General features: G+C 35.8%; 1 protein-coding gene and 3 long non-coding RNA genes across 7 annotated transcripts in view; 2 read left to right on the top strand and 2 right to left on the bottom strand.

The window, feature by feature from the left end:
• The window catches only part of LOC134841170 (calcium-dependent secretion activator 1-like), a 570,701-nt gene that overhangs the window by 385,025 nt on the left and 162,624 nt on the right, over nucleotides 1-23,052 (bottom strand). The window lies entirely within an intron of this gene.
• Nucleotides 3,886-4,618, top strand: LOC134842769 (uncharacterized). Its single transcript, XR_010162547.1, has 2 exons — nucleotides 3,886-3,986; nucleotides 4,123-4,618. It is a non-coding gene; the product is annotated as an uncharacterized LOC134842769 (long non-coding RNA).
• Nucleotides 10,072-10,803, top strand: LOC134842751 (uncharacterized). The gene is made up of 2 exons (XR_010162541.1): nucleotides 10,072-10,172; nucleotides 10,308-10,803. It is a non-coding gene; the product is annotated as an uncharacterized LOC134842751 (long non-coding RNA).
• LOC134842885 (uncharacterized) lies at nucleotides 14,439-20,653 on the bottom strand. The gene is made up of 3 exons (XR_010162565.1): nucleotides 20,449-20,653; nucleotides 16,700-16,746; nucleotides 14,439-14,576 (listed from the first exon to the last, which is right to left on the bottom strand). It is a non-coding gene; the product is annotated as an uncharacterized LOC134842885 (long non-coding RNA).

Here is a 23,052-nt window from a genome sequence, read left to right as displayed (position 1 = left end):
TGCTTTTTCGTCCGATGCTTCCTGGAGACAAATGGCAATTATACTGCTATTAATAGGTACCATTTGCTGCTTGGCCTCTTTTTTCATTTGATGCATGATCATCTTAGCTTCAACTTTTCCCGGTCTAACATTGTGGCAATGTTCCTTTTTGGTGGATACCAGTTCATCTACAGCTGTTACAGCGAACATTCAGCACTAATGGGAACTGTATCTCGCGCATCTCTAGTGTTTAGTTGTTGTTTTTTGTTGTTTGCTTTTTTGTGAACTCGTGTCCGTAAATAATCAGCGTTCTCTTGTTTCATTTAGATATGCCCCACGTAGTCTGACTCATGATAGTTAAAATGTAATTTTGAGCAGAAAAGATATAAGCAATGGCGCAAAACAAAACAAAATAGTGTTTTGCTCTGTTTCAATAGCGTTTATTGTGGATTATTGCCACAATTTTGCGTTTAATTGACAAAAATTATGGCTCAGATTATTTTTGAGGTTCAATTTGAACAATTTTGAGTCAGTTTCCCTTCTTGTCTCAAAACGATTTCAGTTTGCCATTAGAACTTGCTGGTCCTATACATTAATCTATTTGAACATCACTTGATTAACTAGATGTGTTAATTTTGGGACAAAACGGCATAGGACAAGATGTCATATGGGGCAAGTTGGCATAGGTCCAGTTTTCATGTTTGGCAATTTAGTAGAGGGCAAAAAGTCCTGACACTTAAGTTTAGAACCATCATCGTTTGATTAACAACTTCTTGGCAGCACATTAATTTCTTTTCCCGGTTCGAAGTTGAAGTTTTATGATCAGACGGTCGCGACCAATTTTTGGTATTTCCAGACTGCCGCGACCAAAAATGAACATTTGTAGACCACCACGCTCAAAATTCGCTAGTTCCAGACTTTGTGGACCAAAGCAATGTGTCCGCGACAAGCGCGAACGAAGGAATGCTAACCGCGACCGGCGCAACCGAAGGAAAGTTAGTCGCCGCTGTCAAAAAAATAGTCGCGGTGGTCGAAAAATTAATCGCAACTGTCGAAAAATTAGTCGCGGCGGTCGAAAATTTTTTCGCGGCGGTCAAAAAATTAGTCGCGCCATGGTCAAAAAATTAGTCGCGGTGGTCAAAAAATTGAGCAGGGCTATGTGTCCACCGATTTGGCTCAAATAAGCTATGTTTAGGCCGAAACGATCATGAATGGATTTTGTTTGCCGTCTTTACCAAAAATGGCTACGTTTCGCTGGACTCGACCAGACCAGAAATGGCTATAATTCGACTGGATCAAACAAAAATGAGTTTGTTTTGGTCAAATCGACCAAAAAGACTATGTTTCGACCAGTTCGACCAAAAATGGCCAAGTTTTGGATGAAACGACCAAAAATGACATGATTTTGTCGAATCGAGCGCTAATGGCTATAAGTTAACCTTTTGTTAACGAAAAAAACTGTACGCTTGACACCTAATTGTCAGCCGATATGTATACATGAATTTGAAAAGAATGTGTACATGTACAACTCGCAGTAATCTGCTTCATCTCTTCAATATTGTATCCCACGGTCTGATAATAAAAGGATGCAACTACAGAATAAAATTAACGAAAAGCAATGAAAAATGTTACTATCGAAATAAACTGAAGAAGAAACTTAATTTCGGCCCACCAAATTTCGGCTAAACGAAACCAAAAATGTGATTTTTTTTTTGGAAGTTTCTCGTTTTGTTTTGCATAAAAAACTTGTTATTGATTGGTTGAAAATAATATAACTATTCCAGTAGCCAAGTGAAGTTTATATCCTTTCAACTGGATTAGGTGGTAAGGGTACATTGTCAAAACATAACTCGAGGAAGATAAAAAAACCTCGAGCACGGTCGTATATTGAAGTGAGCAGACAACAGATGCTAAGCACAAAATAATCCAGTACATATGCATTTTTAAATTAATGCGTAATTATCTAGATAAAACACTTCCTAATCTCATCAGCGCTCAGGTTCGACTCAGTTTTTTTTTGCGTTCTGGCGCATAGCGAACAAAACTTTGATAGCAAAAAACGTTTTGGATAGTATATAATTTGACAGGGAGTACACATTATGATGTCAAAGGAAAATGGAAAAGTTATTTTCCACGATGAGCTTCTTTACTGTCGTTGGCATTGGAGTAGATACTATTTGAAGCAGAACATAACATCTGGCTGTTGTCGGACTGAATCACTTCGCGACCGGTGCCTGCGGTATCGAACACAACGATTGAAAAAATTGAGTCTTGGTTGCAATTACTGTACATTGGGTCAATTGACAAAAATTCTGTTTTTTTTATACTAGAAAAACATAAAGATTAGATATTTCCCCCCCCCCCATATTTTCTAATTTCTGGCTAGTTGCTCGAGAACAATGTTTATAAAGTTATCTGAAAAATTTTTATGCCTCTCACATCAAATTTACAAAAAAAATGTTTTCGGCATTATTTTAGCAAATTTATGAGCTCAACAAATCTATCTAGAATGGCTATGATACTAAACGCATATATTATAGCCTTTTCTGTTTAAATTTGAAGTGTTGGGAAAAATTTCAAGGAAAATAAAAAAATACACAACTTTTTATTAACTTTCTTTCAATTGACGCCAGGAAAAGAGTTGCTTTTTTAAAGCTAAGAGAACTTTGAATAGAAAAGCAAACGAATGCAAACGAACCGACGCGCATAAATTGAACCGAGGCTTTCTTCACCTCTTCAGGGATTCCATCCCCTGGTAACCAACGGGTTCATCCTTTGGTACTAATTTAAGACCTCCTTTATTGGCATCAATTTCATTGACCTACAGAAAGGTAGACGTATTTTTTGAAAAACGATACGACCTTCCGCCTCGCTCCAACCCAATGGAAAACTTGACCCTTGATGAGATGATATACACGATATACAAATAAAAGTAATAGTCAAAAAGTGGTTCTGGAGGAGAGGCGTTGGTTTTAGCTATTTGAGTTGGGAGAAAAAAAAAACAAAATAAAATTAGGACCTGCATTTTGAACCGGTAAAATACCCAAAAAAAATATTTATAAGAGCTGTAAATGTAATTCATACTTGTGCAGGCGCGGATCTGGGAATTTCTCGAGGGGGAGGGGGGTAGTTTTGAAAACTTTGTCGACCTTTTTTTTAGATCGACCAAATTGATTTTCTGAGCTCTGCCAAACCACTGTAAGGACCCTAATTTGGCGTTCGCTTTTCCTTAAATCCGCTATTTTACCTGTGCATTAGAAATACAAAAATAACCAAAATAATGCAAAAAATAATGCCCCATGCAAGGGCGTATCTAGGATTTTCTCGAGGGAGCGCCTTTTTTAGGTCGATCAAATCGATTTTTGAAGCTCTCTCAAATCCTTATTAACACCCTATTATGGCCCAATTTTCTGCACCGCAGGCAAATTTTACCAAAAAATGGGGAAAACGGGCCAAAAAAATTGTTTCGCGCCAAAAAAAAAATCGAACATATTAGTCATAATTAGCCGGCTAATTTTTCTGCCAAAATGACAAAAATCATATATTATGTACATTATTAATGTGTTAATGTGTTGCAACATTTTTTTGATTTTTATGTATTTTTTGATTTTTATGTAAGAAATTGGATGCCCAACTCTGCGCTAACTTGCTCACCTCAAAGCACTAATCGTGCAAATCATAATTAAAATGAAATATCGTGCTGATCAAAGCAAATTGAAAATGGTCAATTGATTCCACTTAGCTTAACCTCTTCGCGTACATTCAATATAATTAAACAAAAACTAAAAAAATTCGGAGAACTTAAAAGACTTCTATTTTTTTTTGCAATTTTGTGTCTGTATGTTATCAAAATAGTCAAAATTCAGCCGGTGAACTTGATGAGCGTTAACTGTGTTCTACTTTTAGTGAAACTGGAGGACTATGAGGCTGCTTCGACCACATTTGAAGAGGCACTGGAGCTGGCTAAAAATCAGCAGAACAAAGAGGCCCTAGACAGCATTGAAAAGGTTCGAGGAGGCTCATCAGTTTGTTCATGACAACACTCACTCTACTTTTAGCTCGTCTGAACACACAATATACCTGCAACCCGTTACTTAAGAGGAATATAGATAAATTTTAGTTGTTTTTTTTTTCGATTTTTAGGCTCTGCGAGACGTCAACCAAAAACTCTCCCAAAATGTCAGTCAACAGGTGGACGAAGATAATAACTACTCGGTAGCCAATCAGAATCAAGAACAGATTCGCGAACAGAGAACTCAGACTCCTCCCAAAGTGGAGAAACCGAAAGAAGAGCCGAAGGCGAAAGCAGAAGAGCCGAAAAAAGTGGAAGAGAAAAAAGAAGACGAAGTTGTTGGAGACGGAAGAGGAGACGGAGATGAGATCCCGGAGGAGCAGGAACTGGAGGGAACTGAAGCTTATGGGGAGGAAGATTTTGAACAAGATGACGAAACAGCAACTACTTCTAGAGATAAATGAATCTATAGCTTCTTAAAAATTTTGATGACGTATTAAATCGTATACTGAAAAAGAGTCATGATTACAAAGTTTATCGATTGCTGCAACACAAAGTAGTGCTGTGATCGTCAATTTTGGAATCGATGACTCAGTGTTATGTATTTTCATTGATTCTGTCCCATCGCATAGCTTCATTTTTTGACGCAACCGTGATACAGGTTATGCGGTTATGCAACATAACAGGCCGAAGGTGCGAAGCATGACAAAAATAGTAATAATTATTCCTATACACTTTTAATCAGCCATATCATATCAAACTAGTTGACTTAAATTTCGTAGATTGGCTTTCGTAAATTTTTGGCGCTTTAAAAATAAAACAAAAACGAGTTCATGGAAGTGATTTTGAAATATTGATTTTGGTGGCTTGTTAGGTTAAATACTGTACAGTTTTTTGTGAAACAAACTCATGGCGAATCAAAGAAATTACGCATTTTTCTACTCTGCAGTTGAAAAAGACGTCCTTCTGTGATAATATTTTAAGCCACAAAACAATTTAACGAAAAGTTTTTGGCATGATTGTACTATTGGCCACCCGGGTCGAGATCCCGCTCAAAAACCGCTCAAGATTTGAGCGGTTTGGGCGTTTTTTTTGAAAAAACCGCTCAAACCGCTCAAATCTTGCTTAAAAAAACCGCTCATTTCTTGCAGTGATTTTTGAACGGTTTTCCAAGCAAGATTTGAGCGGTTTTTAAGCGGTTTTTGAGCGGTCTTATAAATTGCACCGTCGACTTCAACATTCTGCTCCTTCTTAAGAACTCAATCTGCAAAGGAAACTAGCTGACATGAGCCCTAATATATTCAGATAGCTTGAGCTTCTTGTTCATGTAAGTATCACTCTTGCTGGGTCTTTTTACTTTTTGTTCCCAAAGTTTTCTTTTCATATTCTTCAATTGAAACCATTGTGCTTGAATTTGATTGGCTTAAGATAGCCAATCGCATTCAAGTTGCAGTTCATATTACTCAGTTTTTTAGGGGACAAATGCATCAGTTGAACCGAACAAAAACAGGTTTTTAATGGAAAACAATATTTGTAGAAAAGTTATCAGAAAAACAAAAAAAAAATCATTTAAAAATTTGAAAACATTTTCAAATTTTTTTTGAATCCCAAAATGAGAAAAAAAAATAAATCGAGTCAAACTAAAAATCGGCATAATTAAACAGAAGTAAACAGTTTAACTTGAGCATACAAAAGCTCGACTGCTCTCTTGATTCGGTCAAAATCAGACTGAAATTCAAAGTAATCAAACAGATTTTTCTCGAAACGGAGTAAATTGAAAAAAAAAACACTTAAAGGTCACAAACGTTTTAATTGTTGTTGTGAAAATCATCCCCCACACGCCATATAAAATACAAAGTGTCAGATTTTGCTCCTATTAACAAATCAATTATGGCAAATAAGCTTCTTTCAATCAATTTGGAACAATTTCTAAGACGGATTCAATCTCCGCTTCCTAGTTAGCGCGAAATATATCGCGCGTTATTTGTCTGAAATCGGCCGAAATGGCAAAACTTAAATCCTCATTACTCTACAAAAAATGATCAAAATTGAAATATTTTTTTAAAATTTAAGCTCGGGACAACAGCATCTTTTGAATTATATAAATATATATATATATATATATATATATAGTATATATATATATATATATATATATAAAATCCGTCATAAAAGACTAAAAACCGAAAACTGAACTGCTTTTTCGTCCGATGCTTCCTGGAGACAAATGGCAATTATACTGCTATTAATAGGTACCATTTGCTGCTTGGCCTCTTTTTTCATTTGATGCATGATCATCTTAGCTTCAACTTTTCCCGGTCTAACATTGTGGCAATGTTCCTTTTTGGTGGATACCAGTTCATCTACAGCTGTTACAGCGAACATTCAACACTAATGGGAACTGTATCTCGCGCATCTCTAGTGTTTAGTTGTTGTTTTTTGTTGTTTGCTTTTTTGTGAACTCGTGTCCGTAAATAATCAGCGTTCTCTTGTTTCATTTAGATATGCCCCACGTAGTCTGACTCATGATAGTTAAAATGTAATTTTGAGCAGAAAAGATATAAGCAATGGCGCAAAACAAAACAAAATAGTGTTTTGCTCTGTTTCAATAGCGTTTATTGTGGATTATTGCCACAATTTTGCGTTTAATTGACAAAAATTATGGCTCAGATTATTTTTGAGGTTCAATTTGAACAATTTTGAGTCAGTTTCCCTTCTTGTCTCAAAACGATTTCAGTTTGCCATTAGAACTTGCTGGTCCTATACATTAATCTATTTGAACATCACTTGATTAACTAGATGTGTTAATTTTGGGACAAAACGGCATAGGACAAGATGTCATATGGGGCAAGTTGGCATAGGTCCAGTTTTCATGTTTGGCAATTTAGTAGAGGGCAAAAAGTCCTGACACTTAAGTTTAGAACCATCATCGTTTGATTAACAACTTCTTGGCAGCACATTAATTTCTTTTCCCGGTTCGAAGTTGAAGTTTTATGATCAGACGGTCGCGACCAATTTTTGGTATTTCCAGACTGCCGCGACCAAAAATGAACATTTGTAGACCACCACGCTCAAAATTCGCTAGTTCCAGACTTTGTGGACCAAAGCAATGTGTCCGCGACAAGCGCGAACGAAGGAATGCTAACCGCGACCGGCGCAACCGAAGGAAAGTTAGTCGCCGCTGTCAAAAAAATAGTCGCGGTGGTCGAAAAATTAATCGCAACTGTCGAAAAATTAGTCGCGGCGGTCGAAAATTTTTTCGTGGCGGTCAAAAAATTAGTCGCGCCATGGTCAAAAAATTAGTCGCGGTGGTCAAAAAATTGAGCAGGGCTATGTGTCCACCGATTTGGCTCAAATAAGCTATGTTTAGGCCGAAACGATCATGAATGGATTTTGTTTGCCGTCTTTACCAAAAATGGCTACGTTTCGCTGGACTCGACCAGACCAGAAATGGCTATAATTCGACTGGATCAAACAAAAATGAGTTTGTTTTGGTCAAATCGACCAAAAAGACTATGTTTCGACCAGTTCGACCAAAAATGGCCAAGTTTTGGATGAAACGACCAAAAATGACATGATTTTGTCGAATCGAGCGCTAATGGCTATAAGTTAACCTTTTGTTAACGAAAAAAACTGTACGCTTGACACCTAATTGTCAGCCGATATGTATACATGAATTTGAAAAGAATGTGTACATGTACAACTCGCAGTAATCTGCTTCATCTCTTCAATATTGTATCCCACGGTCTGATAATAAAAGGATGCAACTACAGAATAAAATTAACGAAAAGCAATGAAAAATGTTACTATCGAAATAAACTGAAGAAGAAACTTAATTTCGGCCCACCAAATTTCGGCTAAACGAAACCAAAAATGTGATTTTTTTTTTGGAAGTTTCTCGTTTTGTTTTGCATAAAAAACTTGTTATTGATTGGTTGAAAATAATATAACTATTCCAGTAGCCAAGTGAAGTTTATATCCTTTCAACTGGATTAGGTGGTAAGGGTACATTGTCAAAACATAACTCGAGGAAGATAAAAAAACCTCGAGCACGGTCGTATATTGAAGTGAGCAGACAACAGATGCTAAGCACAAAATAATCCAGTACATATGCATTTTTAAATTAATGCGTAATTATCTAGATAAAACACTTCCTAATCTCATCAGCGCTCAGGTTCGACTCAGTTTTTTTTTGCGTTCTGGCGCATAGCGAACAAAACTTTGATAGCAAAAAACGTTTTGGATAGTATATAATTTGACAGGGAGTACACATTATGATGTCAAAGGAAAATGGAAAAGTTATTTTCCACGATGAGCTTCTTTACTGTCGTTGGCATTGGAGTAGATACTATTTGAAGCAGAACATAACATCTGGCTGTTGTCGGACTGAATCACTTCGCGACCGGTGCCTGCGGTATCGAACACAACGATTGAAAAAATTGAGTCTTGGTTGCAATTACTGTACATTGGGTCAATTGACAAAAATTCTGTTTTTTTATACTAGAAAAACATAAAGATTAGATATTTCCCCCCCCCCCCATATTTTCTAATTTCTGGCTAGTTGCTCGAGAACAATGTTTATAAAGTTATCTGAAAAATTTTTATGCCTCTCACATCAAATTTACAAAAAAAATGTTTTCGGCATTATTTTTGCAAATTTATGAGCTCAACAAATCTATCAAGAATGGCTATGATACTAAACGCATATATTATAGCCTTTTCTGTTTAAATTTGAAGTGTTGGGAAAAATTTCAAGGAAAATAAAAAAATACACAACTTTTTATTAACTTTCTTTCAATTGACGCCAGGAAAAGAGTTGCTTTTTTAAAGCTAAGAGAACTTTGAATAGAAAAGCAAACGAATGCAAACGAACCGACGCGCATAAATTGAACCGAGGCTTTCTTCACCTCTTCAGGGATTCCATCCCCTGGTAACCAACGGGTTCATCCTTTGGTACTAATTTAAGACCTCCTTTATTGGCATCAATTTCATTGACCTACAGAAAGGTAGACGTATTTTTTGAAAAACGATACGACCTTCCGCCTCGCTCCAACCCAATGGAAAACTTGACCCTTGATGAGATGATATACACGATATACAAATAAAAGTAATAGTCAAAAAGTGGTTCTGGAGGAGAGGCGTTGGTTTTAGCTATTTGAGTTGGGAGAAAAAAAAAACAAAATAAAATTAGGACCTGCATTTTGAACCGGTAAAATACCCAAAAAAAATATTTATAAGAGCTGTAAATGTAATTCATACTTGTGCAGGCGCGGATCTGGGAATTTCTCGAGGGGGAGGGGGGTAGTTTTGAAAACTTTGTCGACCTTTTTTTTAGATCGACCAAATTGATTTTCTGAGCTCTGCCAAACCACTGTAAGGACCCTAATTTGGCGTTCGCTTTTCCTTAAATCCGCTATTTTACCTGTGCATTAGAAATACAAAAATAACCAAAATAATGCAAAAAATAATGCCCCATGCAAGGGCGTATCTAGGATTTTCTCGAGGGAGCGCCTTTTTTAGGTCGATCAAATCGATTTTTGAAGCTCTCTCAAATCCTTATTAACACCCTATTATGGCCCAATTTTCTGCACCGCAGGCAAATTTTACCAAAAAATGGGGAAAACGGGCCAAAAAAATTGTTTCGCGCCAAAAAAAAAATCGAACATATTAGTCATAATTAGCCGGCTAATTTTTCTGCCAAAATGACAAAAATCATATATTATGTACATTATTAATGTGTTAATGTGTTGCAACATTTTTTTGATTTTTATGTATTTTTTGATTTTTATGTAAGAAATTGGATGCCCAACTCTGCGCTAACTTGCTCACCTCAAAGCACTAATCGTGCAAATCATAATTAAAATGAAATATCGTGCTGATCAAAGCAAATTGAAAATGGTCAATTGATTCCACTTAGCTTAACCTCTTCGCGTACATTCAATATAATTAAACAAAAACTAAAAAAATTCGGAGAACTTAAAAGACTTCTATTTTTTTTGCAATTTTGTGTCTGTATGTTATCAAAATAGTCAAAATTCAGCCGGTGAACTTGATGAGCGTTAACTGTGTTCTACTTTTAGTGAAACTGGAGGACTATGAGGCTGCTTCGACCACATTTGAAGAGGCACTGGAGCTGGCTAAAAATCAGCAGAACAAAGAGGCCCTAGACAGCATTGAAAAGGTTCGAGGAGGCTCATCAGTTTGTTCATGACAACACTCACTCTACTTTTAGCTCGTCTGAACACACAATATACCTGCAACCCGTTACTTAAGAGGAATATAGATAAATTTTAGTTGTTCTTTTTTCGATTTTTAGGCTCTGCGAGACGTCAACCAAAAACTCTCCCAAAATGTCAGTCAACAGGTGGACGAAGATAATAACTACTCGGTAGCCAATCAGAATCAAGAACAGATTCGCGAACAGAGAACTCAGACTCCTCCCAAAGTGGAGAAACCGAAAGAAGAGCCGAAGGCGAAAGCAGAAGAGCCGAAAAAAGTGGAAGAGAAAAAAGAAGACGAAGTTGTTGGAGACGGAAGAGGAGACGGAGATGAGATCCCGGAGGAGCAGGAACTGGAGGGAACTGAAGCTTATGGGGAGGAAGATTTTGAACAAGATGACGAAACAGCAACTACTTCTAGAGATAAATGAATCTATAGCTTCTTAAAAATTTTGATGACGTATTAAATCGTATACTGAAAAAGAGTCATGATTACAAAGTTTATCGATTGCTGCAACACAAAGTAGTGCTGTGATCGTCAATTTTGGAATCGATGACTCAGTGTTATGTATTTTCATTGATTCTGTCCCATCGCATAGCTTCATTTTTTGACGCAACCGTGATACAGGTTATGCGGTTATGCAACATAACAGGCCGAAGGTGCGAAGCATGACAAAAATAGTAATAATTATTCCTATACACTTTTAATCAGCCATATCATATCAAACTAGTTGACTTAAATTTCGTAGATTGGCTTTCGTAAATTTTTGGCGCTTTAAAAATAAAACAAAAACGAGTTCATGGAAGTGATTTTGAAATATTGATTTTGGTGGCTTGTTAGGTTAAATACTGTACAGTTTTTTGTGAAACAAACTCATGGCGAATCAAAGAAATTACGCATTTTTCTACTCTGCAGTTGAAAAAGACGTCCTTCTGTGATAATATTTTAAGCCACAAAACAATTTAACGAAAAGTTTTTGGCATGATTGTACTATTGGCCACCCGGGTCGAGATCCCGCTCAAAAACCGCTCAAGATTTGAGCGGTTTGGGCGTTTTTTTTGAAAAAACCGCTCAAACCGCTCAAATCTTGCTTAAAAAAACCGCTCATTTCTTGCAGTGATTTTTGAACGGTTTTCCAAGCAAGATTTGAGCGGTTTTTAAGCGGTTTTTGAGCGGTCTTATAAATTGCACCGTCGACTTCAACATTATGCTCCTTCTTAAGAACTCAATCTGCAAAGGAAACTAGCTGACATGAGCCCTAATATATTCAGATAGCTTGAGCTTCTTGTTCATGTAAGTATCACTCTTGTTGGGTCTTTTTACTTTTTGTTCCCAAAGTTTTCTTTTCATATTCTTCAATTGAAACCATTGTGCTTGAATTTGATTGGCTTAAGATAGCCAATCGCATTCAAGTTGCAGTTCATATTACTCAGTTTTTTAGGGGACAAATGCATCAGTTGAACCGAACAAAAACAGGTTTCTTGGAAAAACAGCTGAAATGGAAAACAATATTTGTAGAAAAGTTATCAGAAAAACAAAAAAAAATCATTTAAAAATTTGAAAACATTTTCAAATTTTTTTTGAATCCCAAAATGAGAAAAAAAAATAAATCGAGTCAAACTAAAAATCGGCATAATTAAACAGAAGTAAACAGTTTAACTTGAGCATACAAAAGCTCGACCGCTCTCTTGATTCGGTCAAAATCAGACTGAAATTCAAAGTAATCAAACAGATTTTTCTCGAAACGGAGTAAATTGAAAAAAAAACACTTAAAGGTCACAAACGTTTTAATTGTTGTTGTGAAAATCATCCCCCACACGCCATATAAAATACAAAGTGTCAGATTTTGCTCCTATTAACAAATCAATTATGGCAAATAAGCTTCTTTCAATCAATTTGGAACAATTTCTAAGACGGATTCAATCTCCGCTTCCTAGTTAGCGCGAAATATATCGCGCGTTATTTGTCTGAAATCGGCCGAAATGGCAAAACTTAAATCCTCATTACTCTACAAAAAATGATCAAAATTGAAATATTTTTTTAAAATTTAAGCTCGGGACAACAGCATCTTTTGAATTATATAAATATATATATATATATATATATATATATATATATATATATATATATATATAAAAAATCCGTCATAAAAGACTAAAAACCGAAAACTGAACTGCTTTTTCGTCCGATGCTTCCTGGAGACAAATGGCAATTATACTGCTATTAATAGGTACCATTTGATACTTGGCCTCTTTTTTCATTTGATGCATGATCATCTTAGCTTCAACTTTTCCCGGTCTAACATTGTGGCAATGTTCCTTTTTGGTGGATACCAGTTCATCTACAGCTGTTACAGCGAACATTCAGCACTAATGGGAACTGTATCTCGCGCATCTCTAGTGTTTAGTTGTTGTTTTTTGTTGTTTGCTTTTTTGTGAACTCGTGTCCGTAAATAATCAGCGTTCTCTTGTTTCATTTAGATATGCCCCACGTAGTCTGACTCATGATAGTTAAAATGTAATTTTGAGCAGAAAAGATATAAGCAATGGCGCAAAACAAAACAAAATAGTGTTTTGCTCTGTTTCAATAGCGTTTATTGTGGATTATTGCCACAATTTTGCGTTTAATTGACAAAAATTATGGCTCAGATTATTTTTGAGGTTCAATTTGAACAATTTTGAGTCAGTTTCCCTTCTTGTCTCAAAACGATTTCAGTTTGCCATTAGAACTTGCTGGTCCTATACATTAATCTATTTGAACATCACTTGATTAACTAGATGTGTTAATTTTGGGACAAAACGGCATAGGACAAGATGTCATATGGGGCAAGTTGGCATAGGTCCAGTTTTCATGTTTGGCAATTTAGTAGAGGGCAAAAAGTCCTGACACTTAAGTTTAGAACCATCATCGTTTGATTAACAACTTCTTGGCAGCACATTAATTTCTTTTCCCGGTTCGAAGTTGAAGTTTTATGATCAGACGGTCGCGACCAATTTTTGGTATTTCCAGACTGCCGCGACCAAAAATGAACATTTGTAGACCACCACGCTCAAAATTCGCTAGTTCCAGACTTTGTGGACCAAAGCAATGTGTCCGCGACAAGCGCGAACGAAGGAATGCTAACCGCGACCGGCGCAACCGAAGGAAAGTTAGTCGCCGCTGTCAAAAAAATAGTCGCGGTGGTCGAAAAATTAATCGCGGCGGTCGAAAATTTTTTCGCGGCGGTCAAAAAATTAGTCGCGCCATGGTCAAAAAATTAGTCGCGGTGGTCAAAAAATTGAGCAGGGCTATGTGTCCACCGATTTGGCTCAAATAAGCTATGTTTAGGCCGAAACGATCATGAATGGATTTTGTTTGCCGTCTTTACCAAAAATGGCTACGTTTCGCTGGACTCGACCAGACCAGAAATGGCTATAATTCGACTGGATCAAACAAAAATGAGTTTGTTTTGGTCAAATCGACCAAAAAGACTATGTTTCGACCAGTTCGACCAAAAATGGCCAAGTTTTGGATGAAACGACCAAAAATGACATGATTTTGTCGAATCGAGCGCTAATGGCTATAAGTTAACCTTTTGTTAACGAAAAAAACTGTACGCTTGACACCTAATTGTCAGCCGATATGTATACATGAATTTGAAAAGAATGTGTACATGTACAACTCGCAGTAATCTGCTTCATCTCTTCAATATTGTATCCCACGGTCTGATAATAAAAGGATGCAACTACAGAATAAAATTAACGAAAAGCAATGAAAAATGTTACTATCGAAATAAACTGAAGAAGAAACTTAATTTCGGCCCACCAAATTTCGGCTAAACGAAACCAAAAATGTGATTTTTTTTTTGGAAGTTTCTCGTTTTGTTTTGCATAAAAAACTTGTTATTGATTGGTTGAAAATAATATAACTATTCCAGTAGCCAAGTGAAGTTTATATCCTTTCAACTGGATTAGGTGGTAAGGGTACATTGTCAAAACATAACTCGAGGAAGATAAAAAAACTTCGAGCACGGTCGTATATTGAAGTGAGCAGACAACAGATGCTAAGCACAAAATAATCCAGTACATATGCATTTTTAAATTAATGCGTAATTATCTAGATAAAACACTTCCTAATCTCATCAGCGCTCAGGTTCGACTCAGTTTTTTTTTGCGTTCTGGCGCATAGCGAACAAAACTTTGATAGCAAAAAACGTTTTGGATAGTATATAATTTGACAGGGAGTACACATTATGATGTCAAAGGAAAATGGAAAAGTTATTTTCCACGATGAGCTTCTTTACTGTCGTTGGCATTGGAGTAGATACTATTTGAAGCAGAACATAACATCTGGCTGTTGTCGGACTGAATCACTTCGCGACCGGTGCCTGCGGTATCGAACACAACGATTGAAAAAATTGAGTCTTGGTTGCAATTACTGTACATTGGGTCAATTGACAAAAATTCTGTTTTTTTTTATACTAGAAAAACATAAAGATTAGATATTTCCCCCCCCCCCCATATTTTCTAATTTCTGGCTAGTTGCTCGAGAACAATGTTTATAAAGTTATCTGAAAAATTTTTATGCCTCTCACATCAAATTTACAAAAAAAATGTTTTCGGCATTATTTTTGCAAATTTATGAGCTCAACAAATCTATCTAGAATGGCTATGATACTAAACGCATATATTATAGCCTTTTCTATTTAAATTTGAAGTGTTGGGAAAAATTTCAAGGAAAATAAAAAAATACACAACTTTTTATTAACTTTCTTTCAATTGACGCCAGGAAAAGAGCTGCTTTTTTAAAGCTAAGAGAACTTTGAATAGAAAAGCAGTCATAATTTAAACCTCTCTAACTAATGCAAACGAACCGACGCTCATAAATTGAACCGAGGCCTTCTTCACCTCTTCAGGGATTCCATCCCCTGGTAACCAACGGGTTCATCCTTTGGTACTAATTTAAAACCTCCTTTTTTGGCATCAATTAAATTGACCTACAGAAAGGTAGACGTATTTTTTGAAAAACGATACGACTTTCCGCCTCGCTCCAACCCAATGGAAAACTTGACCCTTGATGAGATAATATACACTCGCCTCTTTTCAAACACTAGAACCAAACTTAACCCCTTAACGTATAGAGTGCACCGTGGAGGGGGCAGAAAAAAATCAAAGTAATAGTTAAAAAGTAGTTCTGGAGGAGAGGCGTTGGTTTTAGCTGCTTGAGTTGGGAGAAAAAAACAAACAAAATAAAATTAGGACCTGCATTTTGAACCGGTAAAATACCCAAAAAAATATTTATAAGAGCTGTAAATGTAATTCATACTTGTGCAGGCGCGGATCTGGAAATTTCTCGAGGGGGGGGGGGTAGTTTTGAAAACTTTGTCGACCTTTTTTTTGGATCGACCAAATTGATTTTCTGAGCTCTGCCAAACCACTGTAAGGACCCTAATTTGGCGTTCGCTTTTCCTTAAATCCGCTACTGTACCTGTGCATTAGAAATACAATAATAACCAAAATAATGCAAAAAATAATGCCCAATGCAAGGGCGTATCTAGGATTTTCTCGAGGGAGCGCCTTTTTTTAGGTCGATCAAATCGATTTTTGAAGCTCTCTCAAATCCTTATTAACACCCTATTATGGCCCAATTTTCTGCACCGCAGGCAAATTTTACCAAAAAATGGGGAAAACGGGCCACAAAAATCGTTTCGCGTTTTTTTGAAAGTTTTGACCAAAAAATTGCGTTTTTTCGGCGCGCGCTCACCTCCAAATTAGTATATATTGGCGTCAAAGGCGCCCTAAGAAAAATTTTAGGTTCTGGCAGCCAAAAATGGATGTCTTAAAATGGTACTAAAGGGGGACCCTTTCGGTCGGCAGGGGTTCGAGTCCCTGAAGAAGGGCGTCCGCCCCCCTATAAGTCCGCCCCCTGCAAGTCCGCTCCTGGCCCATAGATGATTTCTTTTTATGGATTGGAAAATCGTTTTTCAGAACTTCGCCAGACAAATTCAAACCAGACAATTTCATTTTTTAATGCATGGTGAACAAACTGACAACTGTGAACAAATTTGTTCTTTATACTTTAAATCGTTACATCACGCCTTTAGCCATAACGACACGAACGAAACACAAACATAAAAATCGATATTTTGAAAGGTGGAGGGGGAGGGTGGAAAAGTCATTTTTAAGAAAGCCAAAGAGGATTATTTGGATCTTTGGATCTTGTTAACTATTGCCCCCCCCCCCCCCCCCCCCCCTATTGCATAAGGGTGTGGAAATGGTTAACAAGGTACAAAATTCGTATCCGCTTAACTGTTGAATTCTTTCTTTATAGGGGGGAATTCGTAATTCGTTACAAGGTACCACAGGGGGGGGGGGGGGTTACTCTCAAGCAGTCTCTTCACGTCAGTGATCAAATGTGTCTCTGTGAACTTTCTCGATTAATTTTGGAGTCAGACTAAGATTTTGTTACGGTGGTAAACTCAATTTGATTAGCAAAAGAAGTCTTGTTAACAGGTAGGTTGGCTGATTGATTTTCGTCTGGAGCAGTTTTCCGAAAATCTGAAACACGATATTTTTACAATTAAAATGGATATCGTTCAGAATTCTTTGGTTGTTAGATATGCTAACAAAAGAGACAGAAAGAAAATTTTCAAATATTAATGAAAAGTTTACAAAATTACAGAATCGGCTTCAACGTTTTCATTCATTGTAAAGTAATTCTTGTTTTGATCTCATTAGAAGTATGTGAATTTGAAAGACGTACTTTCAAACTTACTCCTACTACGTTTTCAACGTTATTTTAGTTTTTATAACCCCCCATTCTGCCGTTTTTCTTCAAATACAAGGTCTTTGTTTTTCTAAAAACGTCAGCAGAAATTGTAGACATTACTGATGTAGGGACGTACGTCGCCGACTTTGACACCCCGGTCGAGGCCCGCGACATGCGAAAAGACCGGCGTGATTCAAATCGGCGTGATTCAGACCGGCATTTTTTGCCGACTTGACCAAAAAATTTGTTGTTTTGTTCAAATTGATGATAAATGGCTATATATTGCTCATTTTGATCTAGGTTACATTTCAGCCTACTCGAACAAAAATGTCTATGTTTTGACAGAATGGAACAGAAATGTCTGTCTCAATTGTCTCAAACAAAAATATTATGCTACAAATGAATCGAACACAAATGTCTTGTTGCAGCAGACTCGAGCGAAAAAGTCTCCGTTTCGACCAACTGGACTAAAAATTGCCATTTTTAACGACTCATTCAAAAATGGCTATATTTTGACCGAATCGAACAAAATTGGCTTTGCTTAGAACGACTCGACAAAAAAGTATTGGTTTCAAACTACTCGAACAAACAGTTTATATTTTAACTGACTCGAACAAAAATTTCTATGTTTCGACCGACTAGAACAAAAATGTTTGTGCTCCGAACGACTCGAACATATACGTCTAAGATTCCACAGAATTGAACAAAAAACGTTTGTTTCAACCTACTCAACTGGAAATGGCATTGTTTACCGACTCATTCATAAAAAAGTTTGGGCAATCGTTAGCACCTTTATGGGTATAATCTCGTCGTCTTTTACCGAACAAGTCACGATACATTTTGAATTTTTCAGAAGAATTATCACACCAAGCCAAATTTTTATAGTGAAACTTACGTTGTTCTTCTTTTGTTCTCTTGGCTACGAGATTTTAAATTCAAATAATCTTTTATTTGTCAACTTTACCGTTACTTTTTCGAAAATTAATTGCTTGTCTATCCCCTCTTGATTCAAAGTTTTTAATTCTCTGGTTAAAATTTTTCTGTGTGTTTGCTTGCGTTATTTTAAAGGGCGAAAATTTTCACAACATTCAGTAACAGAGTTGTGATATCTCTGTCAAAAAATTTGATGGATCTGAAACTGAAATTTTTGCTAGCTTTTTTTGTAGGAGGAAAAGTAATTTGCAGGCCATATCGCTTCATTAAATTTTGTCATATACAGAAAGAAAAAAGTTTGAGCTTCTACAATTACTGTTAGAACAAATTTTTACACTTATATTGCATAACGATCGCTCAGGGGACATTCTAGCGTCTCCACATTTGCATTTTTAGAAGGCAAAAACGATCAATACGTGTCATAGTTATTATTGAAACACGAGTAAATTTTTGGTTCTGTACGGTAAGATCATAACTGTCATGTAAAATTGTGAAGTCAAACAATTTTTTAATATTTCGTGGAATCAGAATATCAATGTTAAGACCTCCGCAAATTGTAGTTCTAGTTAAAGTTTTTTATTTAATGTCATTCTAGTTAAAGTTTTTTATTTAATGTCATTCTAGTTAAAGTTTTTTATTTAATGTCATTCTAGTTAAAGTTTTTTATTTAATGTCATTCTAGTTAAAGTTTTTTATTTAATGTCACTAGTCAGACAAGTTGTTTGTTATCGTAGAGTTAGAGAATAGTGAATCAATCTAAAGAGTCCAAATCAAAATCAATATACTTAGAGTACACGTAGACTGTTGGAAACTATTTGACTCTTGCTAATTTAAGACTTGGTTCTACTCTGAGCCAATAATGAGATAGGGCGCAATTGATTTTATTTTCGAAAAAACGTGGCACAATGCAAATTCGAATTGTAATTTTTTTCTCTGAGAAACGAAGATCAATCTTTGATAATTCTGATCAATTAGTTAGTCATGGTTCGTGTTTGAAGATTGGATTGCGAATTGACATTAATGAGTTGCTAGAAATATCTTATCGGAGGATTGACATCAATTAATTCATGATCGATAAACAAGCCTGGATGGACCGCTTGGTTGTATTCTTTTATAAAAAATTTTTGTTTCTGAAATCAATTCTGTATGCTTTATTCTAGATTGGATTGAATCACTAAACGATTAAATCTCGTTCCCAGCTTGGAGTTTTTTTAAAAGTTTTTCACGATATATACAGAGCAACAAAATGTGGAAAAAGAAGTACCCAAAAACACTATATTTTCGAAGGTTTATATGGATCAGTATAGCATGCTAGTCAACGCTAGTCCGAATCTGTCGAAAATGTATTCAAAGAACACAATGATTAGTGGTCAGATAGCAACCGCGAAGTTGTTTTGCCAATTTTTTTTCTCGAAAACACAAGAAACTGAAGTTTTTCCAAGGCAGCAACAACTACACAAGAAGGTAATGCCGAGAAGAATGTTGCTTAGAAGAATTTTTCTTGAATGATGTTATTCAGTTGTACATCTACTGTTCTATAAAAATCGCCAAATGTTTTGCGCTGGAATTTTTAAAATTTATTTTTTGTTTAAAAATTTCTTGTCGGATATTTTGAGACTAATAAATTAAACTGTCTTGTAAATTTTTTCTAATTTATTTCAGTGTCAAAATCTTCTTTGAGGATCACTTGTCGCGGTCGCGTCAGATTAGACGGGATTAGATTGCTGTCTCATGGAATATATTAAGATATAGTACACCGTCAGCTTGCCATGCTATCTGTTTTCGGTCTCAATAAATCCAATTAAATAGTGACAAAAACGCATGAGTTTGAAATCAACCATATTTTTTTTCAATATAAAAGCGACTTAACTGCGAACAGTCAGACTTTACAGTAAATAGTATTAAGATTAGTTATGGAATTTGATTAGCTAGTTATACATACTTTCCAATCTTATTCTGAGATATAACAAATGAAAATCTTACAGGTCGCGAAGGTCGAACATCTACAAAACAGTTTCAGCAGAACAGACTTGCTTTGCTTTCCTGACTAACCTTGAAATATACTACAGACATTTTAAGATAAATCTCGAAAAAAGTTCTTAGACGTCAATTTTGATCAAAAACTGACGTTGCTAAAGCCCAAAAACTGTCAGAAACTAATTGCAATTAAATGATAATTGGCAAAAGTAGAGAAACAATTTGAGTTAATTATCACAATTTTCAGACATTTCACTTTTTCTCCCCATTCTACCTTTGGCAACTTCTAATGCCAACTTCTATGTGGTGTTTGAATAACTTGATTTTTATGGTTTGATGCTATTTTACTGACCAGATATCGCTTCTTTTAATATTTGCTATTGATTGTGTGTTGGTATCAAGTTCGTTGCATAATTTGGCTAGTCCCTGATATCAAGTGAGTTCAGTTCCGTAAAAAAAAATTTAAAAGAGAAATGTGAATTTTGAAAAAAAACCTTGTTTTTATTAGCAAACTACCAGCAGAAGCTTCTACAGAAAAACTTTATGAAAACAAAAAATACGCATAAGAACTTTGTACTCACAGTAAGCAATCTTTTTTCTGATGATAGGAATAGTTTCCTTGAATGGATTCACTATGAGAAGTGCGAGGATGAGAGTGATGCAGTTGAAGCATGGGATAAGAAGCAGAAGTATATTTGAAGTGAAAGTAGCTGAGTCACTTTTGAGATAGAAGTCGTTAACTGTGTCTTGATGATACATGTACTCTCCTCTGACATCGTCATGGTTTTTAGCTAAAAACATCGAAATAACTTGAGAAGTGTAAACATCATTTTTATTTAATCAATAAAACAATTGTTTTTGTTCATTTACACAATAAAATATTTATGTATTTTTACAGAAATTCAAAAAAGGCAGCTGCTGCTCTGCAGTTAGCCCCGTATGTCCAAACACACTCTTAAGACAAGGAACTTCAACATCAAAAAATCGTTTGAAAAACTTAAGTTTCATAATTTTTCCCAATTTTGTCAAAATTTCCAGTTATTTATCGTCTAAAAATGCGATTGAAAAAATAGAAAGAAACCATCAATTTTAGAGTAAGTAAGGTTGTGTTTGAAGGCTTCTCAAATTTTCTATTTTAATTTGAAAACCACAAGGGTTCAGACAAACATTATTCACACTGACACTTTTCAGCACCCTCTGCAATCTTTATAACTTATGAGTTTTCATTAATGTAGTAAGAATCAGGGCACAAAAAACGAGCATTACGCCATTGTTACTTCCACTCACGTAAATAATGAAATTTTGGAAAAATGTAATCAGTTTGACGAAAAAATTCTCTGTTAGTTGTGAGTAAACTGCTGGATCTGTGTCGTAAGGTGAGTCTTGCATATAGCGTATGACTGTGTGATCGTATTGTGTAATTGGAAAATTGGTCAGAGTTTTCGTGCAATAAAACGGTTTACTACATGCGAGAGTCCAACGTTAGTTAAGTTTTTAAGCTGTATTGCGTTAGTTAGTTGATGTAGTATAGTTCATGGTCTTCAGCTTTTCGAATAGATACTTTTAAAAATGTTAGTGAAAATGTAAAAAGATATCCAGGAGATGGTAGGGAGAAGGGAGTGTTCATCAACGTGGGAGTCACTCCTGGCTTGGGGTTTAGTTTCATAACAATATTGGGTGAAAATGGGACGTTTTCCAGCACGATTTCGAAAGTGTTAGTGTGCCTAGGGTGATATGTACGGAGTAGTTGTGATGTATGAAGGTCGATTAGATAAGTACCGAGATGGGTTAGTAGGGTACTTTTTGTTTCATGGGGATGCGTTGTGAACGTGTGTGAACATTATGGATTGATGATGTTGATGTTTCTGATGGTGGGGCTGAGTGTTTTAGTTGATGGATTGTAAGTTGTTCGGTCATTACTATGAGTTTGTTGCTGGTGACGTATGAAATCGTAAGGAAAGATAAAGGAATTATCTGAAACTACTTTGTATTCAAGCTAAAATTATAGAACGAGTTAATTACACAGAAAATGGAGATGAATCCATTGATTGTGTATTTTTAAAAAGCAACAATCTAATCCAAAAGAAGAACGAACATTGATTGATAAACGGGCTCTAGTCGTGTAGAGGTCAAAGTTTAGATGTTTAAGATAAACTATTTTTAGACGAACAAACTAATTAGATACTTGTCAAAGTTCGTGACAAACCAATTGGTGCTAAACTCACTTCCAAACAGCTAACTCTCGAACGCTTTTCGTTTCTACCTGAACCCCAGCTTGATGCTAATACTGCTGTTCATCTAAGTTCATGTGTAACACACTTCTATTCTACATTGAACTCCTTATTATTATTTACAACATTATAAAATTATTTTAAAATTTTTGTAATTAACAAGTCTACGATTTTTCATGGCGCAATCAGCACCTTTTTTTAAGACTAACAAACAGACACGCTAGGAATCCCGCCTTACTGGTCAAAACAAACAGAAAAACCTCCACACTTGTTAAGCAATTGGATCGGACAGTTCTTTTCAACAATGTGATCGAACGAAAACTGGTACCCAATGAGATTGCTAATATCCCTAGGAGAAATTCATCTCCTCCTAAACCAGAACAGCTATCAAATACTGAAACGGAAAGAAAAAAAAGGTTAGTTAGGGCCACAGCAAACATCAGACAAAAAAAACAGTTTAAAACAACAATCGAAGACAAAAGGATCATAAAAACAATGCGACCCGTACATTACCAGGACAGCGAAAACCAGAATTTTTCCCCCTTTGAGTGAAGAAGAGAGAAAAAACTATTTATGCAGAAAAACCTTCAAAATGATATAAACACAACCACTCTTAGAGAATTTTACACTAAAATTGAAAAAAAAAATTAAAAGAACAAAGAGTTGCAACTCTCGAAAATAAAAATATAAAAAATTCTTGTCTAAAAAATAAAACAATTTACAATCATGACTTGCTCAGTTATCAACACAGAAGCTGCTCTGTGCGAAAAGAGAAGAACATCGTGTGATAAAAAGTTTTTTTTAAGGAAGAAAGCGAAATTCGGAAGGAACTGATTAGCCGCAAAGGAACTCCTTCCTACCCGGTTTGAATCAAACATGAGCCAACTTTCTCAATAAAACTGAAAAATTTCGACACAAATACTAGGATTAAAATATTAAACTAAATCAACCAAA

Source organism: Symsagittifera roscoffensis, chromosome 3, assembly GCF_963678635.1.
Source record: "Symsagittifera roscoffensis chromosome 3, txSymRosc1.1, whole genome shotgun sequence".
NCBI lineage: Eukaryota > Metazoa > Xenacoelomorpha > Acoela > Convolutidae > Symsagittifera > Symsagittifera roscoffensis.
The sequence above is the reverse complement of the archived record's forward strand: the minus strand, read 5'-3'. Positions and strand labels throughout refer to the sequence as shown.